This window comes from Plectrocnemia conspersa, unplaced genomic scaffold (genome assembly GCF_051122295.1).
Source record: "Plectrocnemia conspersa isolate PC_06_02 unplaced genomic scaffold, ASM5112229v1 ptg000014l, whole genome shotgun sequence".
Lineage (NCBI taxonomy): Eukaryota > Metazoa > Arthropoda > Insecta > Trichoptera > Polycentropodidae > Plectrocnemia > Plectrocnemia conspersa.
Genome location: NW_028277178.1, coordinates 28,224,454 through 28,248,615, shown reverse-complemented (window position 1 = coordinate 28,248,615; position 24,162 = coordinate 28,224,454). Strand labels below are relative to the sequence as shown.

General features: G+C 32.8%; 2 long non-coding RNA genes across 2 annotated transcripts; one reads left to right on the top strand and one right to left on the bottom strand.

Moving 5' to 3' along the window:
- Window positions 1-1,765: 1,765 nt before the first annotated feature.
- LOC148226693 (uncharacterized) lies at window positions 1,766-13,140 on the bottom strand. The gene is made up of 2 exons (XR_015812188.1): window positions 2,500-13,140; window positions 1,766-2,348 (listed from the first exon to the last, which is right to left on the bottom strand). It is a non-coding gene; the product is annotated as an uncharacterized LOC148226693 (long non-coding RNA).
- LOC148226692 (uncharacterized) lies at window positions 2,181-19,195 on the top strand. The gene is made up of 2 exons (XR_015812187.1): window positions 2,181-2,316; window positions 13,110-19,195. It is a non-coding gene; the product is annotated as an uncharacterized LOC148226692 (long non-coding RNA).
- Window positions 19,196-24,162: the final 4,967 nt, after the last annotated feature.

The window sequence follows — 24,162 nt, the reverse complement described above, 5'->3', positions numbered from 1 at the left end:
GAAAAATACTGTGGTGGCAACATTTGCTGAGGACACGGCGATATTAGCATCACAAGACGACCCAACCATCGCTTCTAATATGCTGCAAGAAAGCCTTAATAATGTTCGGCTCGAAAAATGGAGGATGAAGCAAATTAATTCAAGTCGGTACATGTAACATTTACCATGAGAAGAAAAACCTGCCGACCGGTGTACTTCAATAAGAACAGATTGCCACAGGCAGAACATGTGAAATATTTTGGCATGCACATGGACCGAAGATTAACCTGGCAAAAACACATTCAGTAAAAGGAAACAACTTAGTATAAGGATAAGAAAGATACACTGGCTTATATATCGCAGAACACGACTCTCGAAGAAAAACAAATTATTAATATACAGCGTAATACTGAAGCCGATCTGACCGTATGGTATACAGTTGTGAGGAACCGCCAGCATGGCAAGTATTAATATTATAAAAAAATTATGGCCAAATATCTAAGAATGATTATGACGCACCATGATATGTGCCTAATAATATTATACGAATATTATACGACGAGACTTCGGTATAAGCTAGAATAAAGAGTGAAATTCGTAGATATCACGTTAAATATATCAAAAGACTGGGGGATCACCTTAATCAGCTAGCTGCAAAAATTACCAAACTATGATCTAATGAAAGTTCCAATAAATTGTTTTAGAACTTTCATTAGGTTAGCACCTGACGGATAAATAATAATTTCACTGGTAAAAATATGCGTCCACCGGTGAAAATGTGTTTCTATATGACTTCACTGAATAAACATATTTTAAAAAATATTTTCGAAAGAGATTCAAGATAGGGTTAATAATCGAATATTCGATTATTCGAATTATTTATCCGATTTTTCAACTAAATGAATATTCGTAAAATATTCGTTTCTACTATCTCGAATGAAATTTGACAAAATATTAGAATGAAACTATTTGTATACTTGAGCAACACAGGTAGTGGCTTTTTCTCTCAATATACTCGAGTGACTAGTGCCGCTCTAAGATTCATGAATTTTTATGTGTTAATTTACTTCTATTTACTAAATTTATCTTCAAATCTGCACAAAACAAACGCCAATACGGATCCGATTTTTTGTATGTATATTCAATACGTTCCAAACATTATTATCTATTTATTGTTCAGATATACACTTAATTCGATAAAATTGTGTATTTAAAATGTTCCATTAATTTTTATGAATTAATTAAATCACAGCTGATTTTAATTCTGATGATTTGGAAAAGCTGACACGACGTCTTATTAAAATGTATTTAAATTACGAAAAAATTACAAATACAAATAGATAAATTACGAATAGTTGTTTATTTTAGACTGTTTTTTCAAATTTCCTTTGAGGGATAACCCGATAATTTCTGGTTTAGAATTAGGGTCGCCATTTCAGCTTTTTTTTAAATATTCATATTTCATTTAGATTCGTAGTATTTAATTAAATGCCGTTTTTTTGGGCCAAATTCAAGAGGGGGCAAATGCCCCTCTGCCCAAATTGTAATGTTTGCATATAAAAATCCAGTTGTTATGTTTGTATATAAAAATGTGTAAATCTGTTCTTTATATTTTATTAATCTTAAAAATTTTCCAATTTTCCCATCGTGGTTTATTTTTTTCCGGGGAATAAACCGGGAATTTTTTCGCCGGCACATCTCTAACGACGACTCTGATAGACGGTTAATTGCGATATTTTACTGATGTTTCGAGAATAAACACGCGCACGGCAATAAAAAAGCAAGCTTTTAATTTTACAACGTATGTATTTATGTATCAAAACGTTGTTGGCCATTTTTGCAGATGTTTGGGCCAAATCAAACAAATCTTCATAACCACCGGTTTGGATTTGTAATTCGGCACCTCTCGTTTTAATTGAAAAAAAGTGAAGAAAAATTATTTTTTATTTAAAAATGGCAATCGAACTCTAAAATCTCGCCATCGCGTTGGCAACACTGCGTCGCGATAGTTCGAAACTGGCCCGATTCGAATCTCGTCGTCCGTCGCTCGTCGCTCGTCGCTCGTGTTCGTCGTTGTCGCGTCGGATCGATCGGCGGCGTTCGAATCCGTTAATTGCGAGCGCTTGCCGCGCGTATTGGTTATGGCGGTTAATCGGGTGGTAATTTATTGTCGGCCGCTCGCGGGGGCTGGCCGAACGGCCAGTCGCGCCTCGACCGTCGCCCGCGCCGGTGCTCGTGGCGCTCCGCCCCCCTAATATCCCCAGTGCCAGACGACGACTTCGGACGCCGGAAAAATTCACTTTTCATCCGCCGGCTTTTCTCGCTGTTGTGCATCAAGTATGTAATAAATATTTTCATAAAATTCACGGCTGAAACAAAATGGTGATTTAAATTTGAATTCAATTGGGCCGCCATTTTGCAGGGTGGCCAACGTTATGCTTTTATATTGTCACAATTATTAGCACACCACACAAACACACCAAATAAATTAAAAAAAAATGTTTTCAATTAAAATATTACAGTTTAGTATGTATAGTAGGTACTTGTCAATTGACAATGTTGCACTTGCAGTTGGACATTGAAAATATCTATTTATACACGACGTCAACATTGCCTCGTTGAATCGAAGCAGGATGGCCAACCTCTAAGGTTGTTCGAACACAATCCCCTTTGAAAAGGGGAATTGTGTTCGAAAATACCGCTTTATCGTCGTACGCAGAGAGGGTAGCGATATTTAGCGAAAATAATATCGCTGCACTCGCACGAGTCGCGTTCTTCGGAGATAATGCTAATCGCCGTTTTATAAATAGGCGTTCGTTCTAACGTCGACGTTATCGACGACGTATCTATCTAAAGGCCAGATTTTGACCCCAGGGATAGCAGTAAGCCTTGGTTGCGTAACGGCGTATGCGGCGCCGTAGAAAGCTTTTCTCTTAACTATTTTGTGGCTTTTTTCGCATCTAAACTTTGTCGTCTTCGGCGATTGCCTCATTATTAATGGGAGAAAACCGGATTCCACCAAAATCCATTACGAAAGTCGTTATTACTCGATTGATCGTAGACGTACGAACACGTGCACGATGCATGTATTGGTCGAGACTAATATGTTTCTAGTTTTGCTGGAAAATCTCGTTTAAGAATGGGTAGTATATTTTAAGTTAGCAGTTGCATACATATATCAATCAATGATTATCGTTCAAAACCGTACGTGTACAGTGTCGAACAAAATCCATATCTTTATTTTTCTAGAAAGAGTCTAATTGAAATTGGCCGATTTTTTGCTACTATAAAATTTCCATTACGTGTAAATTAGTTATTTGTAAAATAGATAATTTGATTTTAATTAAATTAGTGAATTTCTTGTTCATTCATTTTTTAAAATACTTATTTTTAATAATATAGGTAACTGTAAATTTACATTTAATGAAATTGTAAGTGGTATTTTTTATAAAAAGTTTAAATCAAGTAGGACAATTTAAATGAGCAATATATAAAAATTGTTTCATAAAACGAATTGTTTGCGCATTACTGTTGGACAGATTAGGTGCGAGCGATTGGTTAACAGAACGACGAACACCTTATGAATAACTGAATAATCAGAAAATTATTAAACAAAGTATTTATTTAAATGCACATATCTCTTAAAATAATTCCCTTTTATATCTCACCCTAAATTAAATTCGCGGCCGAGCAGTGCAATTTTTTCTTAAATTTTCTCTTTTTTAGAAAAAGATTTATGATATTTTTAATTTCCATTGCTGATAATTCTTTATATATTTTACCCACTATTAGATTAGTTAATAGCCAATTGTAAAACGTAACAACAAAAATCGGTACTTTCGTTATTTATATACAATTATAAATGACATTTTCTTAAATAGATTCGTTGCAGAGAGTTGTTCATGGAAGACTTTCTGTTTTTTTTTTAATTTGCTACCCGATAACAGGATATAACGGAAAATCAAAACCATAAGGTGTTTCTTGGCTGAACTTTATTTTTGCTCATTTTCCTATGTACAGGGCTGGCTTTGAACATACGCAACCGATTCACTCGCGTAGGGTCCTGCGATCAAAGTAAAAATTAATGAAAACAGACATATCATTGTTATCACAAAATATGAAATTACAATTTATAAAGCGATATTCCATTATCCTAAAAAGCACGATGTAATAAAAATTGTGCGAATTCTGGTATCGGTTTTGCTGTCTCAGATTTGATGTAATTTTGTAAAATTCGTGTACCTAGATAGGAGCCGGCCTCGTGATCCGCCAAAACTCCATTGTCAATTTTGCAGGGCTCTTTGAACCCTTTGTGTAAAAGAAACAAGTGGCAGAACAACTTGATTGTGTCGTTTCTATGAATCATTCCGTAACGTTTATCTTCTTATAAATCTAGAGAATACACAAAAAACTATGAACTATTAAGACACACATGTTCGATTCTGTGTTTTATTTTGTCAGTCCATGTCTCGGAAATAATTGGCGTTTCTAATTTCAACATATGTTGATTGTTTCGGATACTTTTGAGGTTGAGCCCCTTTTTAAAGTTAGCAATAATTTTACCGAGGAATAAATTGATTAAAAATTAATAATGTAAAGATTCCTTACTCGCTTTATAATATATAGTTCTAAAACTTATTACTTTGATATTAAAAATATTTTTTTTGAGGAGGGTGGCTGTCGTTTTTTCTTATATAAATATAAATGAACACCTCTATTGATATTTAAAAATTATATATATATATATCTTTCAAATTAAGATTCAATTTCATAAGTGGCGCAAAAAATCTCAAATACAGTAGTTCGCGATCGACCGTGGTGACTACTGGTGTGATTAAGATGACCATAGACATATTTTGTTAAAAAAGCTCTTAGGTTATGCCAAATTATTATAAAAACAATCGCTAGTGTCATTAGTATTATTTCGCGTTAAAGGTTTGAAATCCCATCTCAAACAAAAAACGCGAAAAATTTATAAGATTTTTATTTGAAAAAAGCGGTATTTTTATTATTATTTATTGTTGTGGATTAACATGAAATATTTGGTTGTGCAGTGAGCGATTTGACATTTTCTCAAAACCATTTTTTATTTTATTAATATTGTTATATTACTGGTTTATAATGAGTAAAAATGTTAGTTTGCTAATAAAGCAAAAACAATATTGAATACAGTTTTGTTGTGACAACTTTTAACAGTATCAATATGCACCGGAAACGGCACCCGGAGGCTCCTTTTGGGTTACAAGATTCTTTGACAAGTCGGTAACACTTTACAAATATTTTATTTTTAATTTCAAAAATAATTGGCACTGGGGTCTTGGGTTACGAAATATACATATTGGGTTGTGTTGCATTTATAGCTCATATAGCTATAATTTTTTATCAAAAGCTATTATTTGCCCGCGCAGCGAGATATTTTAAGTTTTTTATTTATAAACCAGTGGTATTAGTCGGTGACTAATACCTGAAAGACCTGGGTTTTTAGTGTTTTTTAATTTCTATCGTTATTACTTATTTGAATTACGACCATCGTGATCATACAGGGTAAAATATTTATATGAAACATAAAATAATAAATTGAAAAATATAAGAAATGCATCGGACCAGCTCCTTATAGCTGACAACTGAACAAATCAACGTAAATTGCTAGTATATTAAGCTGTCCCAGCCGAAACTTGAATGAAAAATAGTAGGTGCTGTTGAGGATTTTTTCGATTCCGGGATTCGGGATTAAAAAATTGTAGAATCCCGCTAATTTAAAGTAGTCTTATTAAAAAAATAAAAACACGTTTATTATTTCTTGGTTTAAAAAATTTACAAAAACAGATACATTTTTATCAAAAATAAAATTAAACACTATTTATTATTTAACATTTTGCCAGATTGTTTAAATAGTAAATAGTGTTTAATTTTGTAATTTTTATTGTTTTTTATCTATTTTTATTATAAAATATAAACCTTTGCTATATTAATGTTGTTTATTTTTACATCGGAGTTGGTAATTATTTTACAAAATGTGTTTAACTTCTGTAATTTCTACAGAGGATGTGGACAGGCAATAAAACAGCAATATAACTTGACCTTGTTTTTATAAGAAAGCACTTGAGATTTATAACGGAATAATATTATCAATATATGTATATAAAAATTGATATAAAGTTATCGATGTTAAAACATCACTAATATTTTCACGTACCGGTTCCAAAGCATTTTCCGGAACCCATAGCTGGAAATTCTCAAGAATAGAAGGGCTGTCCACATTTATGAATATGATTATAATTCCGATCGATTATCAGATATATGGTTTTTATAGATTTTCCTAAACTCATGATTAAATATCGTGATAAATAATTAAAATAAAATCGAGCTAGATCATTTAATTTCTGATTTTAATTTCAATCCGGTGTTGCTGATTGTGTTTACCCCATTGTAACGCGTTGGGCTATAATGTTGCAACTGAAGACTTACAACAAATAAGCAAATCAAAAGCAGTTGTCAAAACTCCCATTACTCAAGAAGAGATAATTTATATACAAACCTTTGATTATGGTAACCCTGTGTTTGATTGTATCTGACACTGCGTGTGTGGATTACGGTGTTCACACACACCCGCGACAATTTTTTATACTATTCTATAATATTCAACTCGCTAAGAACCGTTCGCTGCAAACAGGTTCTTTTCACGGATGCAACGCGTATTAGATTCGTTCGAATGAATAAAATCGTCCCGATTTTGATTAACTTTCATAACTCGCCCGGTGGGGCCTGCTGCAATAAGAGGTCAACGAGTAAAACGAATTATGTCAATGTCACGGCTGCGGCTTGGTATTCGTACCCATCAGCGTTTCTCAGTCTTTCTTAATTCGAGCAGTTTATTTAAATTTATGATTCATTTTATTTTCATGATTTTCCTTAAATAAAATAATATCATAAATTTTCCGCATAATAAATAAACTCTTGATTATTGAAAAAATAGTATTTTAAAAATAGCGATTTCGCTACGCGGCCCTCGATCTTTTTTTATTTTTTATTTGTACCGATAGGCAGAATTTAATAATATGAGTAATTTAATCATATGAGTCTTTACCCATTGTCTCAATCTCTTATGCATATCAGAGAAATGTCGGTAGTGGGGGAAAGTCATATTCACAATTCAGATTACACTGGGAGTGGGAGTGGGGATACACATTAATAATGGGCGCGATTATGCATTTAATTAGTTCTTCATTAGTATTCGATCCAAGTGGATGCAGTTCTTCAGAACCGAACGCGTATGTAAGTAGTATAATGTTTAATTTGCCGAATAATTATTGCTTTGCGCTTTATCAGTGCTATACAGTATTTGCAAAAATATGCTAGTTCTCTTCATTATGTTGAAAATGCATTTTCGCAATCGATACTCGTGCATACAAAGGACCGTACTCTACGAACACGCACAGTAGCCGCATTACCCTGCAGGAAAAATCAATAGTCACCGCAGGGTGCAGCTCGGCTCTTCGTCACCCTCGCTTTGTAAAGCTGAAATGTTCCGATCTTGTCCATAGTTCGATTTCAATTAATGCAGCAAACACGATTCATTAATCATAGAACGAAGAATATTTTCTTTTAAATATACTGGCCGCATGGCGCGTATTTATAGCATACATATCTCGATTGAAATATTTCATTATCAACGTTGTTCAAATACATATACAGATACATATTATAAAAAAATATATACGAAATTTCAAGTAGCAAATTCGCGTTTTCAATGCGGTCATTGTGTACTTCTGATTAGATAACGTCATACTCGCATGCCTTGTAATATGTGATTATAGATTTGTGATTTTTAGTGCTTGTGTATCGTATGCAAAAATTTGTACATTCGTATGTTTGCGACGTTCCATGTAAAAATGATATTGAAGTTGATTAGCTATCAATTTTTAGAAACATATTGTAAAAAACAAAAAAATATCTTTTGAACACTATGCATTTAAAACACGTTTCTCGTTTTTACATACATACATGTCATTCTATTTTAATATGTATTCTTGGTTGATTTTTAATATTACCTTATTTATATTTCGTCTTAGAAAATAATTTTATTTTTTTACATTGTTACTTTGCTCTTCGGAGGTTGGAAATCAAAACAAAAAAATATTTTTGATGCAGCTATCGAAATAATAACGTCGAGAAGCATTCGAAACAGTCCCGCAAGTTTCTCAAACAAATTAAGTGTTTTCTTCCCGCACTACACCTTCCTTGTATTTTTCCTTTACGGATAATACATAGAATATCATCCTTTCATTTTTTCATGAAATGCGCAAAATATACTAGCTTTCTATTTTTAATAGTTATCAATAACTCTATTTATTTCTTCATTTGAATTAGGACATACTCATTGGTGACTATATTCATCCACGAGATTTTCTAAAGTATTGTATACTAGGCTTAATTTTAAATGTTTTTATCTATGCACTACAGGGACGTCATTTGGGGGCATTTGAATTTGGCTAGAAAATGTATGTCATTCAATGAAATACTATAAATTTTAATGAAATTTAAATATTAAAAACATGAACAATAACTGGCTAAGTTTTGCCCCCCCCTTCCCGTAGAAAAAAGCTTTTCCCTCAATGAAAACCTATTCAGAAAATAATTTAAAAAATATGTTATTTCAGTGAAATCATATCGGAATACATTTTCACCGGTTTTTACCACTAAAATATAATTTATCTAGCAGGTGCTAGTAAAATTATATGATTTCAACTTTTCCATACCTAGTAATAAATATATATATTTACGTACTTATCGTTATTTATTTACATGCGATATATAAATGTTACAGTGAATGTGTATTTTTCAGTGAAGTTATATTTTCACTAGTGATGTCGAAATACATTTTCACCAGCAGATATATATTTATACAAGCGAAAATATAATTTAACTGACAGGCGCTAATATGCTTCTATAAAATGTCTATGAAACTCAATTTGACGGTTGCGAAACGTACATTTGCTACCGTCCTTAAATTATCTCTATTTCTAGTATTAAATCTATGTACATCTTTATTTCTTATTACACTCTTGTAACATATTATTTTCTAACTTATATTTAAGTAGTAAAACATTAATCTTCAATAGTTTTTGAATATTCTACCATTCCAATCTATCAATAATACTTCTACAACTAGTAAATTTTTATTTTAAACAACTCTCATTTTGTTATTATTATGCATATCTTATATTATTGCACAATAATTTAAATGGGGGCAATGTGTTTATACTCATCCTGGATAATATACCTATTTTCTACTATTTTTTTTAATATGTACGTATGTTCCTTAAAATTTAATTTTTGATTTACAATTACTACTAAATATTTTATATCAACTATTTATGTAATAGAGTTATCTATTATACAACTAATTTTATACGTTTAGTTTAAGTACTTAATTCCTTATTTAAATTATTTACAATTTCTTTAACATTATTTTCAAGTGTCGTCCGCAAACAGATGTATTTTACATTTTTATATTGATTATATACATAATATTTTTTCATTTTTTATATAGATTTCAAAATATATTGTCGTATAAAACTAGATTAAACTTTTACTATGGACATATTCATATTTATATTGCGTTTGGGGGTTTACAATTAAATTCAAATTAAAATCACTTAAGTTTATTTAAAATAGTGCTATAAAAAATGTTAAATTTGCCTTTCGATGCTTACAGGAAAGACATACATACGTATATAAAAACTAAAATTTTGTCTAATTCTAAAGTTCTACCAAAATATTTACTAATAATGGTAACCAAAAATGCTAGAGAGAAAGTCAATTATACATACTAAATTTAAGTTCAGAAAACAACTACATACATAATTATCAAATTAGATCTGCTGATGATTTACACATCCCTCAAGCATTTTCTGTGAAGTTTGCCTCAAATTATTTTTAAATATATTGCATTTAAAACATTTAATGATTTACCAAAATTTACTTGGAATAGTTGTAAAGATGTTGAAATGAATTTATGCGATTTTAATTAAATAAAATTAAGTCAATAAATAATGAATGTATCGTATCATTATTTAATTTTTATTTTTATTTTTATTTATCTTTTACTGTGCATCTTATTTTTCTTATATGTTTTTTTCAAATTTATTAAAAAATATTTCATTTAATAATGTCATTTAATGAAAAATACTATGAATATTAATGAAATCGAAATATTAAAACAACTTACAAACGTAGCTCGATCTTCCGTCTGTCAAAATGACAACGCCGTGACACGTACACGTGTTGGGCGTCGCTGTGATCCTTGCAGAAGTTTCCATGCTTTTTTCCACAACATTTCAAAAACCGATTAGGTTCAATGACACTTCTCTTTCTCTCTGTCTCGTCATCTCCAGGTGGGAGTCTCGTTTTTTCCACGTTAATCTGTCACCCGCATGCCTTGCATCTTAATGGATAGCGGCCAATTGCCGGGATCGTGTAATGTAACGTGCGCGGCCGGCCGCGATGTCCTTTATGTATATTCGGAGTCGCGTTAAAAATATATTCGGAAGCTGTCGGAAAAATGTTGACAATGGCTGGGCGGGTCGGTTTTGTTTGGCATTCCTCGCTGGGAGACCAGCTCTTCCCGGGCTATTTCCGACTTCTGTCACACCGATGACCGAAAACAACGCTCGGAAAGAATATTATGCATTGACCGCGCGAAACCATATTTTTCCGAACGCGATCGATCGTTTCACTTTTTTCACAGCTGCTTATTATGAAAATATATGATTTGTGTATGTGTTTCGTTTCGAACCCTCTGATTTTCGCCTATAATCTTCTTAACAACCATACAAGTGTTTGGTGAGAATGCACAGCTTGAAAATGTACGGTATCTCATCGCCACATAGCACGCGCGCCGCAGTGAAATTTCGCGACGATTTTTTTGTTATTATTTTATTAATTTGTGCAACGATTCGACGTAATCCAATTAGGTGGGACGAGTGTATTCGGTGCGAGTCGAGTTCGAATCCCGCATGCGCTGTAATTGACGTAAACGAGCGTTCATTGCTTCTGAACAGATTTTTTTCTATGACGTAATCGATTGTGTTTTTATTAATATTTATTTCGAACTACGTGATACCGTCTAATAGTTTCTCTAAGATTAACAATTATGGAATATTTATTTTTGAACTTTGAGTTCCATATGTATACTTTTTTTTACGATGCATGCATGTATGTAAAATGTGTCAAACGCCTTCTCTATATTCTACGAGTGATCTCTCTCCGAACACACATTTTGAAAAATTATTTCTATTTAGATGATATCTTATCGAATTTAATAAGACTAATATTTTCAATCACACAATTATATTTATTTTTAGATGGCGTTCATCAAATTTCATTAGGGGCTATTAACAAATTTTATAGTTCGCTATAGCATGGTTTTGTTATATTATTACTACCGCACAACTCCAAGCGGCTATACACGCGTACATTATAATCAGAGCGATAATAAAATATACTTTATGGCAGGCATTACATTACTGCAAAACCACGTGGATTATAATCTAAAAGGGAGTAAATTTTATTTTAGAATTTTTACCGCTTATCTACGATCGATTTCCAATTTGCCGTTTCGCCCAGTTATTTAATCTTAACATTGACATTGTGTCGGTTAGTTCGACGGCTCGTTTTGAAATATCATAATGGCGCTTTGTGTGCAACGCGTGTAGTGCGAGACGTTAATTGGATCTCGTCCAGACGTTTCAAACTATACTTTTTGTCCGGTCACATTTCAATGTAACTTATTAGTGTGCGCCCATATTATTATTACACTCGCTTTTACTTGCGTGACCATGACATCAATTTTGTCATTCAAAGATGAGCGCTTTTACCGGGAGGGCTCGTGTTACTAGTTTCCGATAAGGGGTTTCATTCGCAAGGAAATCACTTCCGGACGCACTGCAATCGCACGAAACGTTTCCAATTTGTGCAAATCAGTGGCGGAACGCGATTGGTATTTATTTTTATTTAATCACGACAAGCAAACAGGTTATTTCTATTCTTGGAAGGCGACCGGAATCGCTTATTACTTAACCAGTAGCTTATGTCGAAGAGCCTAAGCGCAGTAGGGAGGAGGTGCGAGGATAAGGATAAAATTAATGCTATGTTGTGTATTATCTTTGTGTTTTATAACGCGTAACGCTTGTAATTATCACTAACAACGTTAAGTTACACTTTTATTATTTCCATAATCGTCAAGTGGCGCGTTTATGTTATTTTAATAACAGAGCTTTCGATAGTCAATGAGGATTGCAAACGTACAGAACTATAGTTTTATTTTGTTTTCCTATTATGTACGGGTTGTTGAAAGAGAATGCGTTGGCGTTCGTGCCAACTTTTGTGTGATATTGATATCCATCTCGAGAATGATTACGCGCCTCGTTGAACAGTCGTCGGAAAAGTGTGTAATCGTTTTGCCTAATTGAGGAGTGAAAATCTCTTTAGGAATTTAATCTGTACAATAAATGAATAGTTTAATTTAACGTTGATTTAACTATGATTTAAAAATTTAAATTTGAAACTGCCTCGAAGATGTTGAAATGCAGATTCGTATAAAATTCTAGAAACGTTTTATTTGTATGTAATTAGTTTTACGTGTACTTAAAAATAGTGCCTCCCCATAAGTACTTACAATAAGTACACACGCGCTGTTAAATTGTGGGGCACCGTTACGTCTGCGAATTTTCCTCTTCGTTTTCGGGGTGACGAGCTTTCGGGTGCCTTCGACATAATTGGGCTTTTGTCAAACCCATTTTGTACATACACATTCGTGCAAATATACGATAACAGTGACACGCTCGACAGTCCAACGGGCGGGACTCATTTGTAATGCGGCGACAATTGTCGGAGTTTGCACTTTGCACGTTCTTTTTTCTAGCACTATATCGACGTCGCTCGCAAGAATGTTAAAAAAAGTCTTCGAAAGCAATTTCTCGCGAGCGGCGAAATTCGATATTGCGATCGATTTTCAACTATAAATCACGCACGACAAACAATACTTATTCACCTTTAGAAATTTATTGCGATCGCGCCAACAATTGAAGTCATAATGTTTTATGCGCATTTTATTTTTTTATTTTCAGGTGCCTGTCGATACGCTCTCGGTTGTGTGAAGTGCTTTCGCTGGTGGTGTGTTCGTTAGTAAGTCGTAGTCATGTTACAAATCGGTTGACAGCGATTTTATTTAATTTAATGTTATCATCTTCATTTTAGTTTTTGCTATTTCTAAGATCAAACCTGAAAAAAAGCAATTGTTGCTGTTCGATACTTATTATTACGTAGTATAATTACAAAAAAAAAATTGTACGCGCACACGTTTATCAAACAATAACTACATAGTCTATTTATGTAAAACAAAAACGGCGCAAAGTGGCCGTTGAACTTTGTGCGGTTATTATGATTAACTTCACCCTTTCGTGCAAAAATGCAAAGATTTCATCCAGTCGATAGTGAACGCGCGTGTATGTGTGTGCTCTTTTATTTTTAAATACACACAATAGAACCTCCGAAATCCGAAAAAAGAGCGCGCGCTAATCGCTCGCGTGCCCTTTGTGCTTGCAATTTGCTCCGCCGTACTAGTTAACAATTAAAAACTCAGATCTTATCCGACGACGGTGCAATTCGAGCGGCTATTTTTGCGGCGCCCCCCGAAAGGGCGCGGCCCGAGGCGCGGTTTTTCCACTAGCGCGAAGTGCGCTGTTTTCACGCGACTCTCCGACCATTGACACGCTAATTATCATAATCGAAAAAATGGCCGCTCGCGTGGCGTCCTCGCGGTGCGTCGCTCGCCGGGGCGGGCGGGCGCCGCGCCGCGCCTCCCTCCGATCCGGGCGTCGCTCGCCACAAGATAAACTCTTCCCATCGCGCGGGTGTTTGTTTTATTCGCGGCAATTATTACGCTGTGTGTGCCGAATAATGTCGTGTTACGTTAGATATGGTGTGATATTGCCGTAGCACGCCCCGCGTTCGCGTGTAACGTTAAATCTATAATACCGTAGCACATGTTGGTTAAATGTTAAAATATGTGTGAGGCCAGTCTTTGTTTAAAACGATTAGATTATAAAGGCGCTTTTATTGTAATATATTATAAAATTAAGTACAATTCATATTTATCTATGAAACTGATATGATTTATAAAATTTATTTTTTATATTATTTTACTAGCCGCCATTTCAAAACAATATGTCGGTGTAGGCGCTAGCTAACGAATTTGTATCGTGTCCATATAAACCGTTATATTTTAATGACATATATTTAAAAGTCACAAGGAAATTGCACATATGTTCGCTAACTACAATACTTCCACGTCGTTTAAATTGAAATTATGCATAAGGTTATAGTTTTATTTAAATTAATGGGTAGCTTATTTTCTATCCCCTAAAACAGTAGATGCTAGTTATTTCGCATGTGTACGAAATACTACTTTGTATACGTTGTTATAGTAACGAAAACAAAATTAACAATTAGTTTTTACACCGTGATGGATAACGAATAAACGGTACAATTTCTGAAATGACTATCTGGAAAGCTGGCACTTAGTTTTATTAGCTACTTCGTAGCATAAATTTGCTAATAAATGTAATTGAGGCGCAACAATATTGACCGGCAGTGCTAACGTGCCTTTTAACTTTAAAATATTACAATTTCCGGTAAGGCTCGTTTTTGCAATGCCCATAAATAAATTTAAAGTTGCGGGTAAATTTGGAATCACCTTTCTTTTTCAGGTAGATTATAGTTTTTGTTGTTTATTATATGTACAATAAAAACAATATTACATTAATTAAAATATTGTAGTATGTTTACATCGCAGTTTTTAATTACAAAGCGGTCGAGCAACGTCGGGGTTTTCTGCGTTTCACATATAATATATGTGTTGAGTATATTAATGTCTAACTCAATAAATGCACATTTTGTGTTAAGTTATCGAGTGATTGGAGTATGTTGAGTTTGCAATTTATTTCGCCTTTTAAATATTTATATATTCATCTGGCAGCGTAATATTATTTCATATTTTTATTGCTTTACTTATGGAATAAAATACTTGTTGCTCTTTTAGTTTTGAAAAAAATATTAAAAAAATGGAATGAGTATGGTTTTTTGTCACTTGGTAAAAGTCTAATTTTTGTAGAAGTTGCGCTATAAAACCATCTGAAATAAAATAGTATTTCTATTGACATCTATCTAAACTGAATAAATAATTCGATGTCTCAAGTCTAACCAAGTGCATGTGTAGAATCATGATGAATTTTTTTTGATGATTTATTTATTAAATATTTTATTATGTATATGAAAATATAATAAAAAGTCGCAAAAAAACATTTCATAATATTTCATTTAAAAAAATAGTTACCGGTTAGATTCTAACGGGAATATTGTATAATTGAATTTATTTGCATATAAAAAAAACTTTTTTTTAGATTTATTTTCATTCTAATTTAATTTGAATAAAATAATAGGGCGGCTAAATTATAAACTATCAAAGTTTTTTTTAGGTAATGTAGAAATTTATGACAAATATATTGCTACTTCTATTAAGAAAATAGGTAAATTTTTTGCTGCCCTTTCAATTCAGTCTCGAGAATAAAGGTGAAATTTGAGAAATATAATTAAAAATACTGGTCTAAATAATTAAAGAAGCAGTTTTTGAAATATTATATATATTATACACTTTTCTGACACGAGGCTAAATGCTTAACATTTTTATAAAAAATATATATGGTATTTTTTATAGTTGCTCTCATAAATTTTGCTATTTAAGTTAATTGATATGTATCAGTTTGTCCCATAAGTCTGCCTTTTTTCTTCTAACGTTTACAAAAAAGAATAACTTTTTATAAATTAATGATAATTTCACTATTATTTCGATGTGTGTTACCATAGGTCGAATCAATGATACTATTTAGTAACGGAATATTTTTTGTTTCGATGTTTTTAACAATAGTTGTTAAAATACCTGTAATGCAATTAAATTTAAAAAGTGTCAGACGTGATTCTAAAAAAATAGTTCTGGGAATTTTCATATTAAATATATACGTAAGGGCGGGTAGTCCTGAAGGGTTGTTAGTGAGGATATTAGAGCTGTCATTAATCCGAGATTAATGATATAGAAGCTAGCACAAAAGTTCAACGTGTCGCCAATATTAGTTCACAGACGTTTAAAAAATTAGAAAAGGTGTTAATTTGCAGAATATGAGTGTCTGAGGTAAATGCCAATAATTTATGATTTTAGAACAGAAAAAATATTTTTGTGTCAATTTTATTTTACACGCGACTTAAAAGGCACAATAAGATAATGCTATGCATTTAGTGTGATATAAAGAGAATAATTCATTACGAGTTGTTTGATTATAGGCAATTAATTACGACAGACGTATAGTGTGCTCAATTTTTTTTTTGAAAGCAACTGAGTCCTTAAAAATACCTTCCATTATAAATTACAGAAAGGTGATTTTACACCAAGACAGCGCTCGCTCTCATGTATCCAATATTTTGTATTTTATTTTAAACTTCTTTCTCACCCGCCGTGTTTTTCAGTCATTGCTCCATACGACTATCATCTATGTAGATCCCTGCAACAGTTTTTTAGCTGAATTTTTTTTTACATATTTTATAATTTTTAAAGAATTTATTGCTTTTAAAAACACTAATACTTATGGAATATATGTATGTATTATAAAAATTCAAATAGAAATTAAATTTTCAATTGTGAAATATTTTATTATATTTTGATGCCGATCCATCTAAAAACTATCATTCATTTAAGGTCAGTAACAATAGAGTGATTCTAAGACGCACCCATATATGACGTTTAATTTTTTTAATAATTTTGCATGGGTAAATAATTTGTAATAAATCAAACTTACATACGAGCTCATACAACAAAAAAAGTATCAATTTTAAAAATAATTGAGAATAAAACGTTTTAAACTTTAAATCAGTTCGAGGTTTTATTTAATTGTTACTAGTATCAAAAACACTACAACTTGGTATGCTTAAAAAAATGTTACCATAGTGAATTATTTTCGACAGATTTAAAATTTAATAGTATTGATTTAAAAGAGATACAAAAGTTAATACGTCCCTGAGTAAGTACACAGCTGCACAATATTAACTCGGAAATATGAGTAATTTCTGGAATTTCAGAAATTAAATTAAGATTTTTTTTTTGTTTGATTATTTTAATTGGAGTCTCTAGTAGCGACCATTTAAAGTTGTGCGATTAATATTGGCTACGTTCAATTTGCAATATCTATGTATTAAATATATTTTCGCTCATCGGGACCGAAATAATCCGGAACTATTTTCTTCGTTAGCACATGTGTGTACACAACGCATATAACTAAGTGACAAATGTTTTCTGACGTTTTTATTGGAGAGACGCCTCGCCGCTCGTTACGCGTTTTATTCTGTCCGGGCTGAGTCATCGTCGCGTCCCCGGGGGACTCGGCGAGATGTGGTCGCATGAAATTCTGTCATGTCGCCGGCGGTGTGTCTCAGGTGTCCCGGGACGTCTGAAATACCTGTTTGTAATCAATATTCATGGCGGCCGGTTGACTTCCTCCATCGTCGTCAAATTGCACATCGCCGCCGCTGCCGATTCTGATGAAAGCTTGCGAAGCAATCGCGGAATGCTCGCCGCAGTTTTTTCTCGGCTTTTCTTCTCCCTCTCTATCGATCCATTTTGGCGTTCCGTGACCGTTATTGCTTCAGCAAAGCACTATAGACGCTGTGTGTGTGTGTAAAACGGCGATTGTTGCCGTAAATGCGAGTAAAAGTATTTTTATCGAATCAATACAACTCACGGTTGTGTTGCTGCTAATCTAGTCGGATGCACTACTTATTTTTAGCATGTAATAAATTACAACGCGTCACCGGACCGCATTGTATCTCTAATGTTATATATTCATGTGATTATGAAGTCACTTGATTTATATTATATATATTGTTTGAGTAATCTTTTGCATCTTAATTTCCAAGGTTGTCGCTATTTCTTGATTAATTCTTAAGTTTACATCAACAATGTATTGCTTTATAATGTAATGTATAATCGATAATAATCGAAAATTAATATAATGGAGTTGTCGGAAAACTTTTACTTTCCATAATTTAGCTATTTTTATAGATTTTTATATTAAAATCCTTATTCGTGAATGATGAAGTAAGCATTTGAATAAGCTTGTACAATATTGTTAATGCAGTGTTTGTTTATTATTTATCAGTTTGGGGCGTTGACGAAATTGAAAATAGTGCGGGACCGTCGCATGAATTATACGCCCCCGGGGTCGGCCGGCCGTGGGACGACGTTCGGTGGACACTTGACGAAAATTTCTGTTTGGTCTTTCCGATCCTCGGTCGACGTGTAGGAAGAGACGTGTCTTTTTCGTTGCATTGCTATTCTTTTGCGTCACCGTTTTGTGGGACGCCTACGTATCGCGGTATGAGGTGATCTCGCGACCGAATAGGTCCCGTTTAGAATCTTGTCTCTAATTATATCCAGAATGCATTTCTAATTAAAGCGCAGACAATAGACTGGCCCCGCGAAAGTCCATTCAAACTGACCGATTGATGTAACTCAATAAACAGCTCATTTAGTGAGAGAATTTCTTTTAATTATCTACAGTGTTCATAAATATTGCAATGCTGCGCCCACGCCTTCGCTTTCGGCGCAAGATCGCAAGCAAAGGCGAATCCATCGACGAGACCATTAGAATTTTTCGTTAGACTCTGAAAAACGACAGTATTTATTAATACGTAGCGCTGAAAAGAACGACGTCTATTTTTAAATGCCTGGTGACTTTTCTATGAAATTCTGACAAATTTCATTCAGCTTCATTTTCTAATTATTGGCTTCGGCAAATAATGGATATATCGGGCCAAGGATGTCATTCGAGAGGGGCAGGTGGGTTCATATGCCCCCCTTATATAAAATACTATGAATCTTAATGGAATCGAAATATAAAAATATAATATGACCACTGTTTAGCAAACTTTGACGATCCCCCCCTTGAAAAGTTGAAACGATGGCCCTGTTTTTAACCGTTTGAATGGCATAAGGCGCCGGTGTCTACTTATGAACAACGACATGAATACCGCTAGGACGCAGGTGTCCGTTCCTAGTTTTGTATTTTTATTTTGTTCCTATAATAAATATAAGTTTACACAAAAAAAATCAGAAATATTTGTTTAAAATATATTTATAAAAAAATCAAAAAAGTTTGGCATTCTTAGCATACACCGCCTAATTTCACTTGGCACTAAAAGTGTTAAAACAGACATTTTCGGGTGATCCCTCAAATAAACTCCAAAAAGACTGTTTCGAATATATCCTGAAAATATGTCATTTATTAAGTGAAATTATATCGGAAAATATTTTCACCGATTGATATATATTTTTACTAGTAAGAATGTTATAATATCTATCTGGCTAGTTATATTTTCATTTATACATTTTCGCCCGTAGATATATATTTCTACTAGCGAAATTATAATTACTGATAGGCGCTAATATGCTGCTTTAAAATGTCGATAAAACTCAATTTTTATTTTATTTGTATTTACGTAATTTCGCATGAGTAATAAATAACTCATTCTGCAGTTTTATGCAGCTACGTATAAATTTAGATAAAATTATTATTAAATTTTAAAAGAAAAGTAAGAAGTATGTTAAAGGAAAAAAATAACAATTATGTAGTAATTTTATTCGATATATAATTTTATTTGATTAAAGTCTAATGGATTCTTAAATTTTATTTTATTTATTTGCTATTATTCCTATTTGATTTTAGTCGTTTGATCGTTAAAGGTTTTAAATGCAATATATTTTAAAGAATTTGTGGGAAACTTCACAGAAAAAGCTTGAGGGATGTATAAATCATCAACAGATCTAATTTCATAATTATGTAGTTGTTTTCTGAGTTTAAGTTTAGTATTTATAATTGATTTTCATTCTAGCATATTTTTGCTTACCATTATTAGATCATATTTTGGTAGAATAATTCTAGGAAAAAAAATAGTTTTTATATTTATGTATGTCTTTTGCGTGAGCTTCGAAAGAACATTTTTTATGGGACTTTGAATAACCTGAAGTGATTTTAATTTAAATTTACTTGTAAGCCCCCAAACCCAAGACATGTATGTTAAATGGCTATGAATATGTGCATAATAAATGTTTAATCTAGTTTTATAGGATAATATATTTTGAAACCTGCATCAAATTATTGACAATGATAATATTTTTTTATTATATATATAATCAATATGCTAATAAAAATTTAAATTTTTATCTAAAAGTATACCTAAGAATTTTATATTATCACTTTTTGTTGTGATTGTAATATCAAAATAATCATTAAATATCATATAGTTTTTTTTCAATAATTGTTAATTTGTTTAATCTCATCCATTTACTGATATGGATCAATTCTGCATGTCTTTGTATGTTTTGGAGTTATATATTAGCACTGTATCATAAGCATATACAGTAGAACCCTTCCTGAAAATATACATAGGGTTAAATCATTTATGTATAGATTAAATAATATAGGCCCCAAAATAGAACTTTACCACCTTGTACCATTTATTACAACTACTTGTCTATTATTTAAATAGCTTCTTAATAAATTTAGTGTTTGTCCTACTGTTCCAATATGTTTAATTTCCCTAATATGTTATGGCCTATTGTGTCAAAAGCCAATACATAATGCCAAAGTTTTATTTTTATTGTATTTCATTAATTAAATAAAAAACTGCATATTTTGAATTGGATTTGTTTCCAAATCCGTATTGTAGGTGTGATTTAAAAATTATTTTATTCTATTGGCTATACTTTTTGATAGAACTAGTATAAAAATGACAGTTGCGAAACGTTGCTGTTCAAACCCAAACCTAACCTAATAAAAGTTCCGAAACTAATTATAGTATTAGAACTTTCATTAGATCAATTACAAAATAAAAACTTACCCAACTCATTACTTAAGGAAAAATAAGCTGAAAAAAGATTGTTTGCACTTTGATATTACACTGTTTTAAAAATATAATAAGCTAATCATATCGATATTATTACGGACTTTTGATATGAGAGTATTGGTTAAAGTGTATTCAAACCGAATTTTGGTCAATAGGAGGGCGCAAAAACAATTATCAGTTCTCAGAAGTAAAAAATTCACGTCAAAAGCAATAAAATCATGTCGGATTTTATTGCTTTTAACCAGGATTTTTGACTTCTGAGAAAGGATAATTGTTTTTTTGCGCCCTCCTATTGGGCAAAATTCGGTTTAGATGTGCTTCATTTTATTCTCACTTATTGAGGGTCGCAATATTGTTATAAAAAGTCTTAACGCTACGTTGAACGTTTTCACTGCGACTTTGACGGTACGATTTTATTGCTTTTCACGTGGATTAATTTTTGCGCCCTCCAATTCGTAAAAATTTTCATTTGATTCTAATTTAATGTAAGTCGTAATTCGCTAGATAACCGACGTTTCCACTGAAACGGCGACGGCACGATTTTATATCTTTTGGTGTGGATTCTAAAGATGGTCTCCTTAAACTTGGCCAGAAAAATGCATGTCATTTAATGAATTACTATGAATCTTAATGAAAAGGAATCACTGACTGGCTAACTTTTGCCCCTCCTCTAGAAAAAGTTGAAATGACGTCCCTGTTTCGGGGTAATAAGTGCAGAGAACCAAACCGCGGTTGGTAATAATGTCGCTCAATTAAAAACAAGCTCACCGGACCCCCGTCTGAACCTGTTGCTGCGCATTCCGCCCAGTTTGACGATCACGACTCTTTAATTCCTGTACATAGCTGCTGTAAGCAATTTCGCCAAAAGTTTAACCAAAGCTTCATAAAGTATCCGGATGAAATATGACTGATTTTATAACAGTTACACAAATGCTTATTTATGCAGTTGCTATGTTGGAATCTCTACCATTAATATATAGTTCAATACAACTGTTTATTGCTCGAAACACGCAGAAAAACGAGGAAAAGCCGTCTCGATCAAACGATCATGATACGTTTCCTACACTTTAGTAACCAGTCGTAGACCACTTAGTTGAGTAATCTTTGATCTCGAGCACGTACGTCCTAAGCGTTTTACAAAGGACTGTTAGATCACCTCAAGGTCGATTAACCCCTCCTCATTGAAAGTGAAAGTCAGTACGATCATCAAATTACACATTGGCATACACGCATATATATTTCTTTTAACATTTAATTAAATGCAATTATTTAACTAATGATTGAGGTTTGTTTTATGATTAACTTGTGTTGCGTTTTGAAATGAACAGTGCTTTGGTAGGGGTATTTTAAGATTATGTTCTTCCGGGTATCGATATTTCCAAGCACGTGCTCGCACGTGGCGCCTTCGGGCTCAGGAGTGGAATACAATTAGCGCGCCGACACCTGACCTCTAATCGCGGGGTCTCTCAGCTACCGGACCCCTATATCCCGTTGGCGCCGAGAAGCGTGTTCATCGTAGTCGTCGTTCACACAGCAAAGCAAACCGGGTGGATGCACACGCGCCTCGACCGCCAACAAAACAGCTGATGCGAGGTGAACAAACCTGTTTGCTTTAAATTTATGTTACGGTTTGGTCTCCGGAGGTCTACGGCCTCCGAGAGTGACCAAACCTCCACTTCTTGCATGTCGTCCTCCGAAAAAAAATGAGAATCTCTTCGACGAAACCCGCCAAATGCGGAATACGCGCGTTTCCTTTTGTGAACGCCTCTCTACGCCTGCCGTCTGCCTCGTGACTGAAATTTCGAAATTTTGAAGAGTGCCGAGTATAACAATATATTTGCACACACGAAGAACGATTTTAACCATATGTATATATTGCGAAGGTAACCTACCCTCATATAATCGAAACTTTCTAGGGCTACTTTTACTAGTCTAGAGCTTTTGAATCATTGTAGTACATTTGCTTGCACCCTAATGTATCAATATCTTTCTGATATTTCTATGAAGATTTTACATGAATTAAATTAAAATGTTATTATATTTTTTTCTTCATTAATATTCAAATTTAAAGGGGTTACTTTGTACCCCATTTCGGTCCTCGTTACCATTTTTGAGTTTTCGGTTGTAAAAGATGAACCATTTAAACATTAAAAATAGCTTTTTATCGCAATAATATTTTTTTATTATTGCGATATTGCGTATGTATTTATATTAAGCTAATATCTACTAAGGACATCGTTTGAGGGGGGGGGGTAGGTTGAAATATTCTCCCCCCTTGAATTTGGACAAATAATGTATGTTATTTAATACATTTTATTGAAATCGAAATATTTAAAAAAAAACATTGGAAAAAGCTGATTCTAAGCCAAAATTTCTCGGGCTATCCCTCAAAGAAAATCTAAAAAAAATTCTCGAATTTATCTTGAAAATATTTTTAAAAATATGTTATTTCAGTGGAATCATATCGGAATACATTTTCACCGGTAGATGCATATATAATTTTACTAGTAAGAATAAAATTTATTTGGAAGTTGTTAAAATTTATTTGGAACAATCATATTTTAATTTAAAAAAAGATTGAATTTTTTATTATTCTGATTTTACGTATGTACTTATGTTAAGCTATTATATTACGCCTTTCTTGTATTTACTTTTTGCATCAGCCCTCTTCTTTTAATAGTTATCAACATCTCTCTTTATTTCTTCATTTGAATCAGGACATATTCGTCGGTGACTTGATCTACCTACGAGATTTTCTAAATGTTGTATTAGATATCATTTTAAATTTTTTCACTTATGCACTTACAGTAGTCATTTGGGAGCATTTTTTCCTCCTTGAATTTGGCCAGAAAAATTCATGTCATTAAATGAATTTTAATGAAATCGATATATTAAAAAAAACAATAAATGACCGGCAAACTTTTGTCCCCCTCCCCTGAAATCTGGAAAAGCTGAAATCACGTCCTTGATTCTAAACCAGAAATTATCGGGTTATCCCTCGAAGAAAATCTAAAAAAAATAGTCTCGAATCTATTAAGAAAATAGTTTTTTAAATATGTCATTTCAGTGAAATGATATCGAAATACATTTACACCGGTAGTATAATTAATATAATTTATTATATGGTTTCAATTTTTCCATACGTAGTAATATATACATTTACGTACTGAT